The 15982-nt window shown below is 36.9% G+C and overlaps 1 pseudogene; it reads left to right on the top strand.

Annotated features, from left to right (window-relative positions):
* The first annotated feature begins 2902 nt into the window (after positions 1–2902).
* Positions 2903–3001, top strand: LOC122905759 (annotated as a pseudogene).
* The last annotated feature ends 12981 nt before the right edge of the window (positions 3002–15982 follow it).

The raw sequence follows: 15982 nt of genomic DNA, 5'->3' as shown, positions 1-15982 counted from the left end.
AATTTGTCACAATTTTTTAATTAGATAATGGGAATACCAGAAAAAGAGAAGAAAAGTAAATACAGCAAAGTGAGTGATAAAGTAATAATAAAAGAGAAGTCTTCAATTTAATGACAGGCACAAAACCACAGACCCAAGAAAATCAGGGGACATTGAACAGTAGGAATACCAAATTTAAAAAACCTAAGTGAATTATATTAAAACTACAGAAAACCAAAAAAAAAAAAGATGACCTAGAAAGACGAAAAGGGAAGAAAATCACTTAACCTACAGAGAACAAGGAGTATAAGGTCTGTAACGTAAATATGGTAAAAGAGGTGAAAATTACATTGAGTATCTTGTTCAAGTTCAGCAATCTGTATTTTGAGAAGTGAGTGATTTGGTCACTATCACTGATGTCTGGAACTCTGAGGGCCATATGGAGTGTCTTGAAGGTTTTGTATCATGACTTTAGTGCATGTAGATTACTGTTTAATATATTAACTTACATTGTAGTTGTCTGTTAGGTAACAGATTCCCAGAACTCTTTACCACAAATGGGGTGATTGTTATTGCTGCCATTGGCCAGACCAGGCATCTAGAACATTACTACTTGCCCAGGAATCTATAAAATTATTCAAGTAGTACTTTGCAGCTATCCATAAATTGTATGAACTCCCACTGTGTTCATTCAGTTGATCTCAGGGGACTTTCTAGGTAGCCAAGGAATCTGGAAGAAAGGTGACTACCTGCTAGAGTGTGGTGTATGGCAAGGTACTGAGGACAGGGAAGAGATCCCCTCCTATAGGTAGATAGAAGGCCCAAATTTGGCTCTATCCTTCATAAGCAGGCCTCGGTGACCATTTTGAGATATAGGCATGCTCCTTTGATGACCAAAGGCACAATAGCCAGCTGGGTACAGAGGGTTACTGCTTCTTGGCCAATGAAAGCCTCTATTTTGAGAAGAGCAGTTTGTTGCCAGTGACTTCACACTAATGACGCAGCAGTTTCTTGTATCAGAAGCTCATAGTCAATTTATGGCTATCATGGGTGTTCCAGAGAGGAGGTTGCTAAAGCCTCCTCAGCGAAGGAGTCTTTTGTTGAGGAGATGGCACTAGTGGGGATGACTGCTGTATTGCCGTTTTGACAGATTCTAAAGCCTTTTGTTGTAGAGTCTCTAGTCAAGGAGGACTTATTTACAAGTAACAACATATAAGGACTTAAATAAAATTTGGAAGAGAGGGGCAGGTTGTTTTCAGAACCTGAAACTAGAAAAGTTGTTGGATTGTTTTAATGTTGAGGTCATTGACAGGATCAATAGCTGTTTCTCAATGATGGCAAGTATGGCACAATCCTTGATTTACCAAATAATGCTTATAGATTTAACAAAGTTTGTAAAGTCAGTAACTCCAATGATAATGTGTATGGGGATTTCAATGGGGGCCACAGCATTATTACAGTAGTCAATTATGAGGTGCCACTTTTTCTTTCTAAATTTAAAAACAGGCCAAATTGGTCTGAGTGAAGAAGCAAAAAAGTCTTGAATGGTTGGTTTTAATATTTGTAATCTGTTTAAATTTACATTGGGTCATAACATATTAACTGGGGGAAGATCTATGAGGTTTTATTTTATCAAGACGACTTGAAAATTCCAAAGACTAATTTAATTTTAACTTATTACTCATTGGGTAATAGTAATACCCACCCTGAGGTATTTCAGTGTAATGCATTCTACAGTAGTGCAGAATTTAAGCAAGACAGTCCATCAAAGTTGCTACGAAAGTTGGGTATTCATCCTTTCTGATGGAGGCATAATACTCCATAGTGTATATGGACCACATCTTCCTTATCCATTCATCCGTTGAAGGGCATCTTGTTTCTTTCCACAGTTTGGTGACCGTGGCCATTGCTGCTATAAACATTGGGGTACAGATGGCCCTTCTTTTTGCTACATCAGTATCTTTGGGGTAAATACCCAGTAGTGCAATTGCAGGGTCATAAGGAAGTTCTATTTTTAATTTCTTGAGGAATCTCCACACTGTTCTCCAAAGAGGCTGCACCAACTTGCATTCCCACCAACAGTGTAAGAGGGTTCCCCTTTCTCCACATCCTCTCCAACACATGTTGTTTCCTGTCTTGCTAATTTTGGCCATTCTAACTGGTGTAAGGTGGTATCTCAATGTGGTTTTAATTTGAATCTCCCTGATGGCTAGTGATGATGAACATTATTTCATGTGTCTGATAGCCATTTGTATGTTTTCATTGGAGAAGTGTCTGTTCATACCTTCTGCCCATTTTTTTTATAGAGGTTATGCTGAGTGAAATAAGTCAAGCAGAGAGAGTCAATTATCATATGGTTTCACTTATTTGTGGAGCATAACAAATTACATGGAGGACAAGGGGAGATGGAGGGGAGAAGGGAGTTGAGGGAAATTGGAAGGGGAGGTGAACTATGAGAGACTCTGAAAAACAATCTGAGGGCTTTGAAGGGGCGGGGGGTGGGAGGTTGGGGGAACCAGGTGGTGGGTATTAGGGAGGGCACGGATTGCATGGAGTACTGTGTGTGGCGCAAAAACAATGAATACTGTTATGCTGAAAAGATATAAAAAAATTAAAAAATAAATAAATAAGGTGTTAAGTATAAAAAAAAATTAAAAAAAAATAGAAAGACTGATAACACACACACACAAAAGAATTTAAGCAAGACAATAGTTCTGATGGTCAAACAGAGACATACCTATTTGTACTCTATTTTATATTTTTAAGTCTTTTAAGATTATAAGAAGTACCTTGCTTAATATTTAGAATCTCCAGGTATATCTTTAATTTGAACCTCAGACCATGAAAATTAAGACCATGAAGATTTGCCAGTGGGTAAATTTTGACATATTAAGGTTAATTCAGATCCAAACTTGTTGAGTGCTTGCTTTTACAGAATATATACTAAAATTGGATAGATACGGAGATTAGTATGGCCCCTGTACAAGGATGAATACAAATTTATCAAACATTCCATATTTAAAAATAAAACACACACACACACACATTTGTTGAGAAACAAACTTTAATCAGTAGGCTTTTATCTTTTATTATATAAAATAATTTAATAATTTAATTTAATAAATTTTGGAGTGGGTCAAGTTGTGGACCTCTGTTTCAGTTTTATGTACTAAAGGCTGCTTTTTTGGAAAGATCAATAAAATTGATGTAAGCACTTAGGTTGACCAATGAGGAAAAAAAAAAGACATATACCAATGTTAGAAAGAAGAGTCATCACTATGGCCTCAAAGACAATAAAAGAAAAATAATAATATGAATATCCACTGCCACAAATTTGATAACCTAGATGAACTTTATTAATCCCTATAAGACACAACTATGAAAATTACACAAAGATCAATAATTTGAATAAGACTGTATGTCAATTATAGTAATTGGATCAATATTAATGATCCCCCCAAAAGAAAGCAACACACCTTAAGTTTCACTGGTGAATTTTACCAAGTATTTAAAGATGAAATAATGCCAAATTCTCTGTGATCCTTCATGGGGGAGGAGAATGGAGCAAAAGCAGAGAATCACTTTCTAATATATTTTATTTTATTTTATTTTATTTTATTTTTTTTAGAGGGAGAGAGAGCGAGCACAGGCAGACAGAATGGCAGGCAGAGACAGAGGGAGAAGCAGGCTCCCCACCGAGCAAGGAGCCGGATGTGGGACTCGATCCCAGGACGCTGAGATCATGACCGGAGCTGAAGGCAGCGGCTTAACCCACTGAGCCACCCAGGCGTCCCTGAGGCATGCATTGCTCTATTACCAAAGCCGTATAAAGCCATTACACTAAGAAAAATAACAATATCTGTTATGAATATAGGTACAAAAATCTTCCACAAAATATTATCAAGTTGAATTCAACAATATGTAAAAAAGACTTTTACAATGTATACAGTGTCAACAAAGAATAAATATGTGGGATTTATTTAAGATATTTAAGGATGGCTCAACTGTCAAAAATTAACCAATAGAATCAACTATGTCAAAACTAAAAGAAGAAAACTATTGGATCATATTGATAGGTGAAGAAGAGGAGAAAAAGAAAAGAAAAACTCCCAAATTCAGGATTGGACTCCCTGCATGGCAACATGAGATATTCTGCAGACATGTTCCCGGCGGGACTGTTGAGAAGTATTTTAGAAACCAACCACTTCGAATCTGTATAAGTGGTTCTAAGATCATACGGCAAATGAAGAGACATTTATTTAAGAAAATTTCCTAAAGCTTAGTAGAAGAAGGAGGAGTCTATGGCATCTAAATCATGATATTATCTCTGCCAACTTCCTACCCAACATGACAGAAACTCCACTGCAGATGAATATAACTGAGAACACGTGGCTCCTTCCTCCCTAATCTCTAGGTCAGGAGGCTAAAATGTCTTCTCAGGAGGCACAGGACAATAGCAATTTTCATTTTGTTCCAGTAATTGGTTGCAAAAGCTAAATTCCAGGTGAGTGGACATGAGAGGTAATGGCTCCCTTTTCTGCCTACCTCCCACTCATTGGATGCAGGCTCCACTTTGGGTGTAGCATGTTTAGAAAGGCCCCAATAACCCTAGCACAAGTTAATTTGTTAAACAGAGGATCCACCCTGGGAGAGGCAAGAGCAGAGTTTGCAGGATCCCAAGCACACACACACTGCTGAGTGTGCAGCTCAATAGTATGGATTTCAGTCAGAGAGAAGGGTCCCACTGTCCACGCTGCCAGTTCTAGAGCCATGGCTCATAGACTTTGCCCATGGGGAGGCAGGCCAGAGGTTTTCCCAAACGAACCAATTTCATTTGCAACAGAATATTTTAAGTCCAAGTTTAAGATGATATCAAAAATTATTAGCAATTGTAATGAAAAGCAATTTGGAAAGAAACTAGTAGATTTTTGGAGAATGTAACCCCAAAACAAGCTAGTGTACCACAGAGAATCAGGGAAAAAGAAGTTAAAGGACAGCCCTCCTGAGGTCAGAACAGATCTTAAACAGGGGCTTCAAAAAGTGATCCTAATTTAGTTTGTTCATTTTGTGGGACAAAATATTCCAGGACATTATTGAAAACAATAAAGCAATAATCCTGAAAAATAAATGGAGCTTAACAGTTGGGTGTGTTGAAAAAATAGAGAGAAAAACCCACAAATACCACTGTCATCTCAAGTGAATGGTTTGCATTCCCAAAACTGCACCTTCCAAGTCACAACATCAGAGGCTCCACAGAGAAGGGAAGAATCAGACTGTAAGGACCTATTTAGAAACTGTCCCTGCTCCCCTTCCCCCAGGGGATTTCCTTGGAGACAAGTCCTAAAAACCAGCTTCAGGTAACAAAGCCCAGATACAAATGTGGGTCAGGCCAAGCGGAGACATCCGATCAGTGGGGGGGATGCATACTCTTTCCCGGTTACCAAGGAGTATGGACCCTGCCCTTTGGGAGCCTTTTGGGCGCCAATCCCAATCAAGGTGTAATAGGCTAGTTCAAATGTCTACTAGGGTAAATTGTAACTCAATTGGTCGCCTAGCATCACTGTGGAATTTCCTGTGTGTGTTACAATCTCATTGGCCACCTGTGTGTGGCCAGGCCTGACCGCATGGCCTTTGCCCTTAAAGGCTAGTCTGTGAAACAGAGAAGGGTCACCCTCTCTTGTAAGAGGTGCGTCCCCGAATATTCGGTTAGATTCTTGATGCTTGGCGTGAAATAAAACTTTGCTTGACCTTTGCTTTGTATCAGTCTCGCTCCTTTAATCATGGACCCATTATTGGGGCATAACACAGACTTTATATATTTATGTATTTTTAATATTAAATGTGCTTTTTAACTGTTTTTAAGATTTTATTTCTTTATTTGTGAGAGAGAGAGAAACATTTGAAACAGAAAGCAGGAGCAAGGGGGATGGGAAGGGGAAAGTTAAGGGAGTTGTCGACTCCCTGCTGAGCAGGGAGACTGACATGGGGCTCCATCACAGGACCCTGGGGTTATTACCTGAGCAGAAGGCAGATGCTAAACTGACTGAGCCACAAGGTCCCCTGAATCAGACTTTATTAAGGCAAGCAATCAAGTGACTGAACAAGTAAACAGTAAACAATAACAAGCCTTGTATGGGAGGAGTGGAGAACAGTATTCAGAGTTGCTACAATATATTATCTAAAAAAGAGTCCAATCCCTTACAAAATATAATGAGACATGCATAAAAATGGGGCAGTGTAATACATACATGAGGGGAATATAAGGCAAAAGGAACGGTCCATGAGATCTACTAGATGGTGGATGTAATAAACAAAAATGTTAAAGTAGCCATTATAAATATGTTCAAAGAACTAAAAGAAAGCATGTCTAAAAAAGGAAAGGGAAGTGTGATGATAATGGCTCTGCAAATAGAGAATATCAATAGAAAAATAGAAACATATACATATACATATCTCCAAATGGAAAATCTACTATAACTGAAATTTAAATTCACTAAGTGACTCAACAGAGTAAAGCTAGCAGAAGTAAACATTAGCAAACTTGAAGATAGATCAACAGAGATTGTGAAATCTGAATAGTGATTTAAAAAGAAGAATTTAAAAAAAAGCAATCTCAGCAAAAAGTGAGGCCCCATGTATCATATCAACATAGCAACATACATAAGGGGAAGTGCCAGAAAAGAGGCAAGAAAAAGGAGCTGAAGAAACACTCAAAGAAATAATGGTTAAAACTTCCCAGATTTGAAGAAAAACTTTAACATATTGAAGAATCTTGAAAAACTCCATGTGAAAGAAACATAAGAAAATCCAAAACTCGTATCATAATAAAAACAATGAAACCCAATGACAAGGAGAATATCTTAAAAGCAGCAAAAAGAAAAATAAGTCATCACTTAGAAGGAGGCTTTAAAACACTAAGAGTTTATGGCTTATCACAAATAATGGATGGAGAAAGCAGTGGGATAACATATTCAAACAAACAAATAAACAAACAAAGGAGAAGATAAACAAATCTGGAGCCAAGAAGTCTGTATGAGTAACAATGTATTGCAGACTGAGTGGCTTAAACAACAGAGATTTACTTTCTCACAGTTCTAGAGGCAGAATTGCAAGATTAAGGTTCCAACAGATTTGATTTCTGGGGAAGGTCATTTTATGACTTGTAGATGGTTCCCTTCTCAATAGGTGTTCACATATATTTTCCTCATTGCATGTATGAAAAGAAAAAAAAATAAAAATGGACAGATGATTTGAATAAACATTTCTCTAAAGATATGCACATGGCCAATAAGCACACAAAAAGACGTACACCATTATTGGTAAGAGAAATACAAATCGATGTCACAATGAGATGCCTTTTCACACCCAGTAGGGTAGATGTAACCGAAACAATTAGACAACGGTTGAGGAGAATGTGGTGAAATTGGAGCCTCATAAACTGCTGGTGGTAATGTAAAAGAGTACAGTCAGTTAAGAAAACAAACTACACGTTTTCCAGAAAATTAAAAATGATTATAATTTTCCCTGGAAATTTGACTCTGGGGATACACCCAAGAAAAATAAAAATATATCTCCCACAAAAACTTGCCCACCAATGTTCATCACAACATTATAATGGCTCATATGTTGAAAATAACTCCAAATGTCCCTCAGTTGATGAATCAATAAACAAAATGTGGTGTATCAATGCAATGGAACAGTGTTTGGTCCCTCAAATGAATAAACTATGTATATATGATGCTACATGTATGAACTTTAAAACATAATGTTAAGTGAACGATCAAGTCACAAAATAGCACACATTATATGAATCCATGTGTATAAAATGTTGATATTTGGTAAATATATGAAAAAGAAAGTAAATTGCTGGTTTCTTAGAGCTGAGGCAAAAGGAGCGTTAAAGGTAATGGGTGGGAGGTTGGGGTACCAGGTGGTGGTATTATAGAGGGCACGGCTTGCATGGAGCACTGGGTGTAGTAAAAAAATAACGAATACTGTTTTTCTGAAAATAAATAAATTGGAAAAAAAATCAAAAAAAAAAAAAAAGAAAGAAGAAGAAAAAAAAAGGTAATTACTAAACAGTATAGGTTTTCTTGAAGAGATGATGGAAAGATCCTAAAATTGACATGATGGTAGCTGCAAATTCTGTGCAAATACTAAAAGCTATTGAATAGTACACTTCAAATGGGTGAATATAGATTGGATTTTTCTCAACTTGGAAAAATCCTAGAGCTAACATTTCATCTAATGGTTTGAAACTGGGAGCAATATTGGGAGCAAGAATGTACTCTCTTATTGAACATTGTGCCAAAAGCCTTCACTAGAAAAGTAAATCAGTTGTATTCAATTTGAAAAAGGAAGATATGAATCAGTCCTTAAAAGCTGACAACATTTTGTCTATGTAGAAAATCTCAAAGCATTAAAAAAAAAAACTGTTGGAACTAATAGGCAAATATAGCAAGATAACAGGATGAAAGGTTTATATAAAAAACTTAATTGCATTCCTGTATTCTAGCAATAAACAATTGGATTTTGAAGTTTAAAAACATACCACTTACAATAACACACTAACAAAACTTATGTTTAAATCTAACAAAATGTGTACATGATATACATGTAGAAAAGTACAAAACTCTGAGGAAAGAAATTGAAAATGATCTAAACAAATAGAGTGCTCATGGATTGGACAACTCAAAATTGTTAAATGTCAAATTTTCTTAAGCACTTGATCTGTGCACTCAATGTAATACCAAACTCTCTACAAGACATGTTTTAGATATGAATAAATTGATTCCAGATTTATAGAAAGGTAAAAACAGAATAGCCAATACAAAACTAAAGAAAAACAAAGTTCAATGACTAATACAACTTGATTTCCACTCTTATCAGTAATCTATAGTTATCAAGACAGTTATCAAGACAGGGTGAGAATAGAAGACACAAATCAAAGAGAAAAGATAACCAGAATTAAACCCACACAAATAAATTCAACTGATCTTAGAGAAAGAAACAAAGGGCATTCAATGGATGTCTATATTATCCCCTCTCCAAAATGAACTGAGACACAGAGCTTACATTCTTCAGAAAAGTTAACTCAAAGTGGATTAGAGACCTTAATGCAAAATGTGAAATACAAAACTTCCAGAAGACGACAGAAGGGAAAATTCGTGAGGTTTGGGGTTTTATAATGAGTTTTTAGATAAAACACTAATTGTATGTTCCATGATAGACTAAAAGAAACAAAAAAGAAAACACACAAACACACATATATAAGTTTATTTATTTTTTTAAGATTTTATTTATTTGACAGAGATCACAAGTAGGTAGACAGGCAGGCAGAGAGAGGGGGAAGCAGGCTCCCCACTGAGCAAAGATCCTGATGTGGGGCTCGATCCCAGGACCCTGGGATCATGAGCTGAGCTGAAGGCAGAAGCTTTAACCCACTGAGCCACCCAGGCGCCCCCAAGTTTATTTTTTATAAAGCAGTTTTAGGTTTACAACAAAACTAACCAGAAGATGCAGAGATTTCCCATATGCCCACTGCTCCCCCATCATCAAAACGCATAGCCCCTCTCATAATCAACATCCCCCACTAGGATGGTACATTTGTTGAAACTAATAAGCCTACATTGACACATCATAACCACCCAAAATCCTTAGTTTACCTTTGTGTTCACTCTTAGTGGTGTACATTCTACCAGTTTAGACAAAAATATGATAACATATATCATTATAACATGATATAGACTATGTTCACTGCCCTAAAAATTTCCTTAAAAAAAAAAAAAAAACAGTCTGGAGACCTACACTTCTGCCTATTTATCTCCATTACTCAATTTCACTCAAATAAATGACAGAATAAGTAAATGGGCAAAAGAACACAAATCTGTGCAGAAGAATTCCAAATAATTGTTATAGATGCTTCAAGACCATGGAGTCATTCTTTGATCTTTCTTACTCCTTAAGTGTAGGCTGCACATAGTGACTTCCAAAGAAGACAGTAGAAAGTATATAAAATACTAATTTTACCGAGGAGAAATTAGACAAATGCTTCTTCAGCCAGGTGATCATGGTCACCACCAGAAGGGATAACTCCTGATGATAGGATGCACCCTTGACACAATGTAAAGATAGTGGTACTTAATTTCTATAGTTCTTTCTCCCCAAACATATAACTCCAATGTATCTAATCATGAAAAAAATTAGATAAATCTCATTAAAAGACATTATATTACTATATTGTAAATATTGTATATAAAATGTGCAAAAATGAATAATAAAATACATTTGCATTTTTTTTTGAGTAATGAATTTCATACATTTACTAGATTAAAAGGAGACCTATATTATCATGGTCATCCAGAGTTCGAAATATGTTAATTTTATGGAGTTTGAATTTGAATCAGTCTTCATTCACCTTAAGATGACATATAATTCGGGCGCCTGGGTGGCTCAGTGGGTTAAGCCGCTGCCTTCGGCTCAGGTCATGATCTCAGGGTCCTGGGATCGAGGCCCGCATCGGGCTCTCTGCTCAGCAGGGAGCCTGCCTCCTCCTCTCTCTCTGCCTGCCTCTCAGCCTGCTTGTGATCTCTCTCTGTCAAATAAATAAATAAATAAATCTTTAAAAAAAAAAAAAAAGATGACATATAATTCTAAAAATCAACTCTACATTAAAAAAATATTTATTTTCACACAAAAGTCATCTTTTCGGGCTCACGGATCAAGGTTGTTAGATTTTTGTTCTTTCGTTTCTTTTTAAACAAGAGACAAGAGGCAGCTTTACTGGGGGAAAGCTGGGGTGAGCTGGGGGTGGGAGGTTGGAAAGGCAGGGAGAAACATTGCTGGAGGTGGGGGAGGCATTGGTGTGAAGTCACACTTCCAAATGAGACTGAAAACTCAGCTCGTCTATGACCCCTGTCTTGCACAGTGTGATGGCCAGACTGTATGTGGCTCCCAGTGGCCAGTTTGGCAGAACATGTGTCAATTTGTTGGGGCAGACAATCTAAGGGTTGAGATTTGGACAACAGTAAGGCCCAGATCCATTTGCCCTTGGTACTCTGACAGCCACACTGGCACCTAAAATTCCAGCTTGTGGCAGCACAGAACCAGCTGAAAGAACCACCTGTCATAGGCATCTGCACTGAGTGCCAGGCACACATAGACTGGGTGCCATGACACGTTATACAACCCTGGATGGTGAAGTGGTACAAGCTGCATGTATGGTTCAACACCAGGCAGCACCGCGGCAGCAAAATGCACATGAGCCACAGGCCCACACCCAGGCCCGAAGGAAGACCCATCTCCAGCTTCTGCACCTGCAAATGCTGCGGGTCATGTATAGCAGGGCACACTGATCTCTAGGTAAGTAGTGCCCACTGAAGATGTACAGAACACAACCTCAAAAATAGAAATGAGGTGGCCTTTAGCAGAGAAAAATGGACTATTTTCAAAATAATGACTCTCCTCTCCACATTTAAAATTGTTCAAAAGAATGTAAGATACTGAAAATAAATAAATTAAAAAAAAAGAATGTAAGATGATAGATAAGCAGAAAGAATGTGACTTGAAGAGTGCATTTTAATAAATAACATGCCTCTAGAGAATTGGGGTTTCCTGAATAATTGAATGAAGAGCATAATGAACCCTCTTCTTGGCAAAACAACCATTTAATTAGTGAAAATTATAAAAAAAATTACAGTCTTTGGAAATTATCCTATTTATTCAATTAAAAACTAATAAGTATCTATGAGAACTGAGACTGTCTCTGGCATTTGAGTCCTACACACTCCCTTAACTCCAAGTTCTATGTTATGGAAACTCTATGGCCCAAGATGCCGTCTCTCCCTCACCTCTAGGATGCTCGGGTCACCAGCATTTCTTATTCCTTTTCACCCTGTTTGCAAAAGTTCTACTCTGGTTGGGTATAGCCAAAAAGACTAGGCTCCATTGCCCATCCCAGCCTTGCCTGTAGGATGGGAGCTCCACCCGAGGTGTTCTTGCTTGTGTAAGCTCTAGCCCAGGGTCCTCAATCTTCCTTACCCCAACTCATTTGAAGTATCACTGCCACAGGGGCTTATGCACAACCTCTGACCAAGCACTGGATCAACAATAAGCTCTCCAGACTCAGCTATTTAACTTCCAGGTATGTACCAAAACAGAAATGAAAGCAGAAGTCTTTGTAAAAACTCTCATAAAATATTCCTAGTCACATTACTTCTAATAGTTAAAAAATGGAAGCAATCAAAATGTCTATCAATTGATGATGGATAAATAAAATATGGCATCTCTATACAATAGAATGTTATTTGAGAATAAAAATAAGTGATGTACTGAAACATGCTGCAACATGGGTGTAACTCTAACATCATCCTAAGTGAAAGAAGCCAGTTAAAAAATAACACAAAACATATGATTATGATAACAGAACAGAAGGCTGGCTGAGGACAAAGCAAAAGCTGAGACCCTGCAACCTTCTCCCATCCCCACTCCTGGGTGGGACATATGTGACATTCCTTTTTTTTTTTTTTTTTTTAATTATTTATTTATTTATTTGACAGACTGAGATCACAAGTAGGCAGAGAGGCAGGCAGAGAGAGAGAGAGAGAGAGAGGAGGAAGCAGTCTCCCCACCGAGCAGAGAGCCTGATGCAGGGCTGGATCCCAGAACCCTGGGATCATGACCTGAGCCCAAAGCAGAGGCCTTAACCCACTGAGCCACCCAGGTGCCCCCATATGTGACATTCTTTAGGAAACTCCCACCTATCTTAACTTTAATACCTTGCTAGAGGGAAAAATGACCTTGACAATGGCAAGGCCTCAGGTATCTTGTATGTCCTCTTTAACATATGAAAGTTCTATTGAAACCTCCCTTTTCCTTTCTTCCCCCACCCCCATGGTACATAACCTGCCACCCCTCACAACCCTGGGGCAGCAGCTCTTTCTGCCCATGGGTCCTGTTCCCAGGCTTTAATAAACCACCATTTTGCACCAAAGATGTCTCAAGAATTCTTTCTTGTTTATTGGCTCTGGTCTTCACCCCACTGAATCTCACCTATATTCTAAAACTTCATCAATACCATTCATATAAAGTATCCACAATAAGCAAATCTTTACAGACACAGGGTAGATTACTGGTTGCCTAGGCCTGCTACTCAGGGGTTAATTGGTCAATTAACAAAAAAGTGTCAAATTTTCCTACACCCAAACATGACTGTGTAAGAGGTTGAGACTTTATTTCACCATGTTTTCATTTTCCCCTCTTCCCTATTTTCTTTTGCAATATTAAAAGTTCAAACCTGGGTTTTGCATTTTATCTTCATAATCCCTAAATCCCCATGCAATATCATGCTTTATCCATTGTAGTGTAGACTCTTAAATAAGCTCATCTTTTAAGGTGTTTATTTAAATCCAGTTACAGTAAAGTTTAATAGATGCTCCATTTTTTTTCCATTCAATTAAAATGGTATTGTATTGCATACAACTAAATGACCTAAATAAATGTCAGGGCCCAGGAATCTTATTAAATAGAGATTTTCATTCTAATCTTTAGAAAATATAATATCCAGACATTCTATAAAATTGATCTTATTCCTTTAAAATTCGTGCTCACTTCTGATAAATCTAGACATCAAAACCCTTTAGATATGCTAATGATTCCCATCTCATACAAAATTGCTTTCTTCCTGCTAACTATTTGCACATTTCTTACAATGGGGATCCATTGTAACCTAGGAAGATTTTGTTAGACTCCAATTTCATTGGTTTACATTACAAAAATAATAGTTTAGTTTTCAAAATATAAAATACTACAATGTCAAATACATTCCCCAATAACAATGATCTCCAAGAATGTCATCAAATCTACATTTTTTAACCTAAGTATATTTTAAAACTTAATTGTTGCATTTTACTCCATATCTTTGAAAATCCCCATTTGTAGATATATCACATATTATATATCTAGTTTGCTATTGATAACACATATATTGATTTGAATGTTACTCTGAATGATGTCATGAAAAAATATTATTGGAGCTAATTGTACTAAATATATTGTTTGTAATTGTTTTTAGGGAAAAAATTTAAAAAAAAAATCAGGGAAGAGGCTTTTTGCACTGAGCAAATGTCCCGTCAGGTGAAGTAAAGACAGCTTTACACATGAGGTCTTCTAGGGAACCATCTGACAGTTCGAATGATTAGTCATTTGAGAATGAGGCTTTGAAGGAGCACCAACTACATCTTGTCCTCTGGGGTAGCTACCAGGTGGCTAGTTTCCACTTCCAGCATCTGGTGTTAACATGGAAATAAAAGGGAAGAAAATTTTTCTCTTCTACTCTTCTAGGTTCTGCTGCTGGTATAAGAATTAAATTGTTTTAACGCAGATTAACAGGAGAAGAAAAATTATTTCAATTACTTACATATATATGGGAACCTCACAAAAATATGAAACTCAAAATGTGGCCAGAAGATTGAGGTTCAAATACTATTCTGAGTTAAGGAAAGGGATAGGGGTCTGGGACTTTGGGGTGGAGGGAAGCAATTCTTGGGAAGTTGAGAAGAGCAATTGTAGGTTGCTGTCCTGCAGGTAAGTCTCTCAGGCAAAAAAGTGATCTCTGGTAATAGCTCCCTTCCTATAGGCCCCCTTCTGAATGGAAATTTATAAATGCAGATTTCACTTAAAAGAAGGCAAAGTCAACTCTGTTTTCAGAGTGTCTCTTCTGGAAGTCTGCAGTTTCTCAAAGTAATTAACATAAAATAATCCCCATGCCAAAAAGGAATATTGTGGGATGGCATATCCTGATACCCTTCTCTGGGCTCTTGATTTTCAAATCTGGAAGTGGGGGATAGAAAATGTTCAAGTTAAAAAGCCACAGAGTTTGCTGCTTTCACCAAGGTTCAGCTGGGTTTTTTTAATAAATGCTCAACAATCCGGGGCTAATTTTCAGATTCTGAAAATGTTGATTCTGACAATTTTTGCCACTTTTTTTGTTCTTGCTGTTACTTTTATGGAGGAGACCATTTTCAAAGTTAATACCATGCCATTTTCACAGACATCTGAGGACAAATTGATTTTTGTATTGATTTTATATTCTGTGTTCTGACTAAATTCGTTGTCACTGCTAATAGCTATTTTATAGTTTTCTTAGTGTTCTCTATATTAATGGTCATTTCATCTGCAACTAATGACAGTTATACTTTTTTCTTTCTAATCTGTAAAATTTAATGTCTCTTTTTTTGCACTATTATACTGATGAAGACCTCTAGTACACTGTTAAATGAGGGTCAGAAAGAAACATTGACTTTTTCCCAATTTTAGGAAGAAAGCATTAAGCATCAATCATTAAGTGTGTTGTTAATTGTACTTTTTCATAATTGCTGTTTGTCAAGTTAATAAAGATTCTTTTCTTGATTAAGCTTGGAGGCCATTAGACGGAGGTGGCTCTAGAGCCTTTGTAGTCTACTTAAACCAAAACTTAAGCCTCAAATCCCTCAAGGTTAAGATTTCAAAACTGGGAGCAACCAATCACAAACAACCAACTAGACTTTTAGAAATAAGACAACTTTTTATAAAGCCAATCAAATAATTTCCTTGCTTTGGTTCTACATCTTCACTGTTAAAGTCTGTTTTTGCTCTAGTGGGTAGAGGGCCCCTAATCATTTCCAATTTGCTGCTGCTCAATTAGAAACAATTTTTGCTTAGATAAACTTAAAACTTTTAATATGCCTCAGTTTATCTTTCAACAATTTCTATTATACCTGCTTTGCTTAGTTATATTTTATTACTGATGGCCCTTAACTTTTGCCAAACAATTTTTCCAAATGTATTTTTTGTTCAGGAGTCAGCAAAATTTCTTGTAAAAGATCAGATAGGAAATATTTTAATGTTTCTAGGTTGTATAGTCTCTCTGTGACAACTGAACAATTCCATTACAGTACAAAAGCAGCATAGACAATAATAAATGAATCTGCTGTGGGTAAGTTTATTTACAAAAGAAACTGGTGAG

The sequence above is a fragment of the Neovison vison genome, chromosome 4 (assembly GCF_020171115.1).
Source record: "Neovison vison isolate M4711 chromosome 4, ASM_NN_V1, whole genome shotgun sequence".
In the NCBI taxonomy this organism is placed as follows: domain Eukaryota; kingdom Metazoa; phylum Chordata; class Mammalia; order Carnivora; family Mustelidae; genus Neogale; species Neogale vison.
This window is presented reverse-complemented; position numbering and strand designations above follow the sequence as displayed.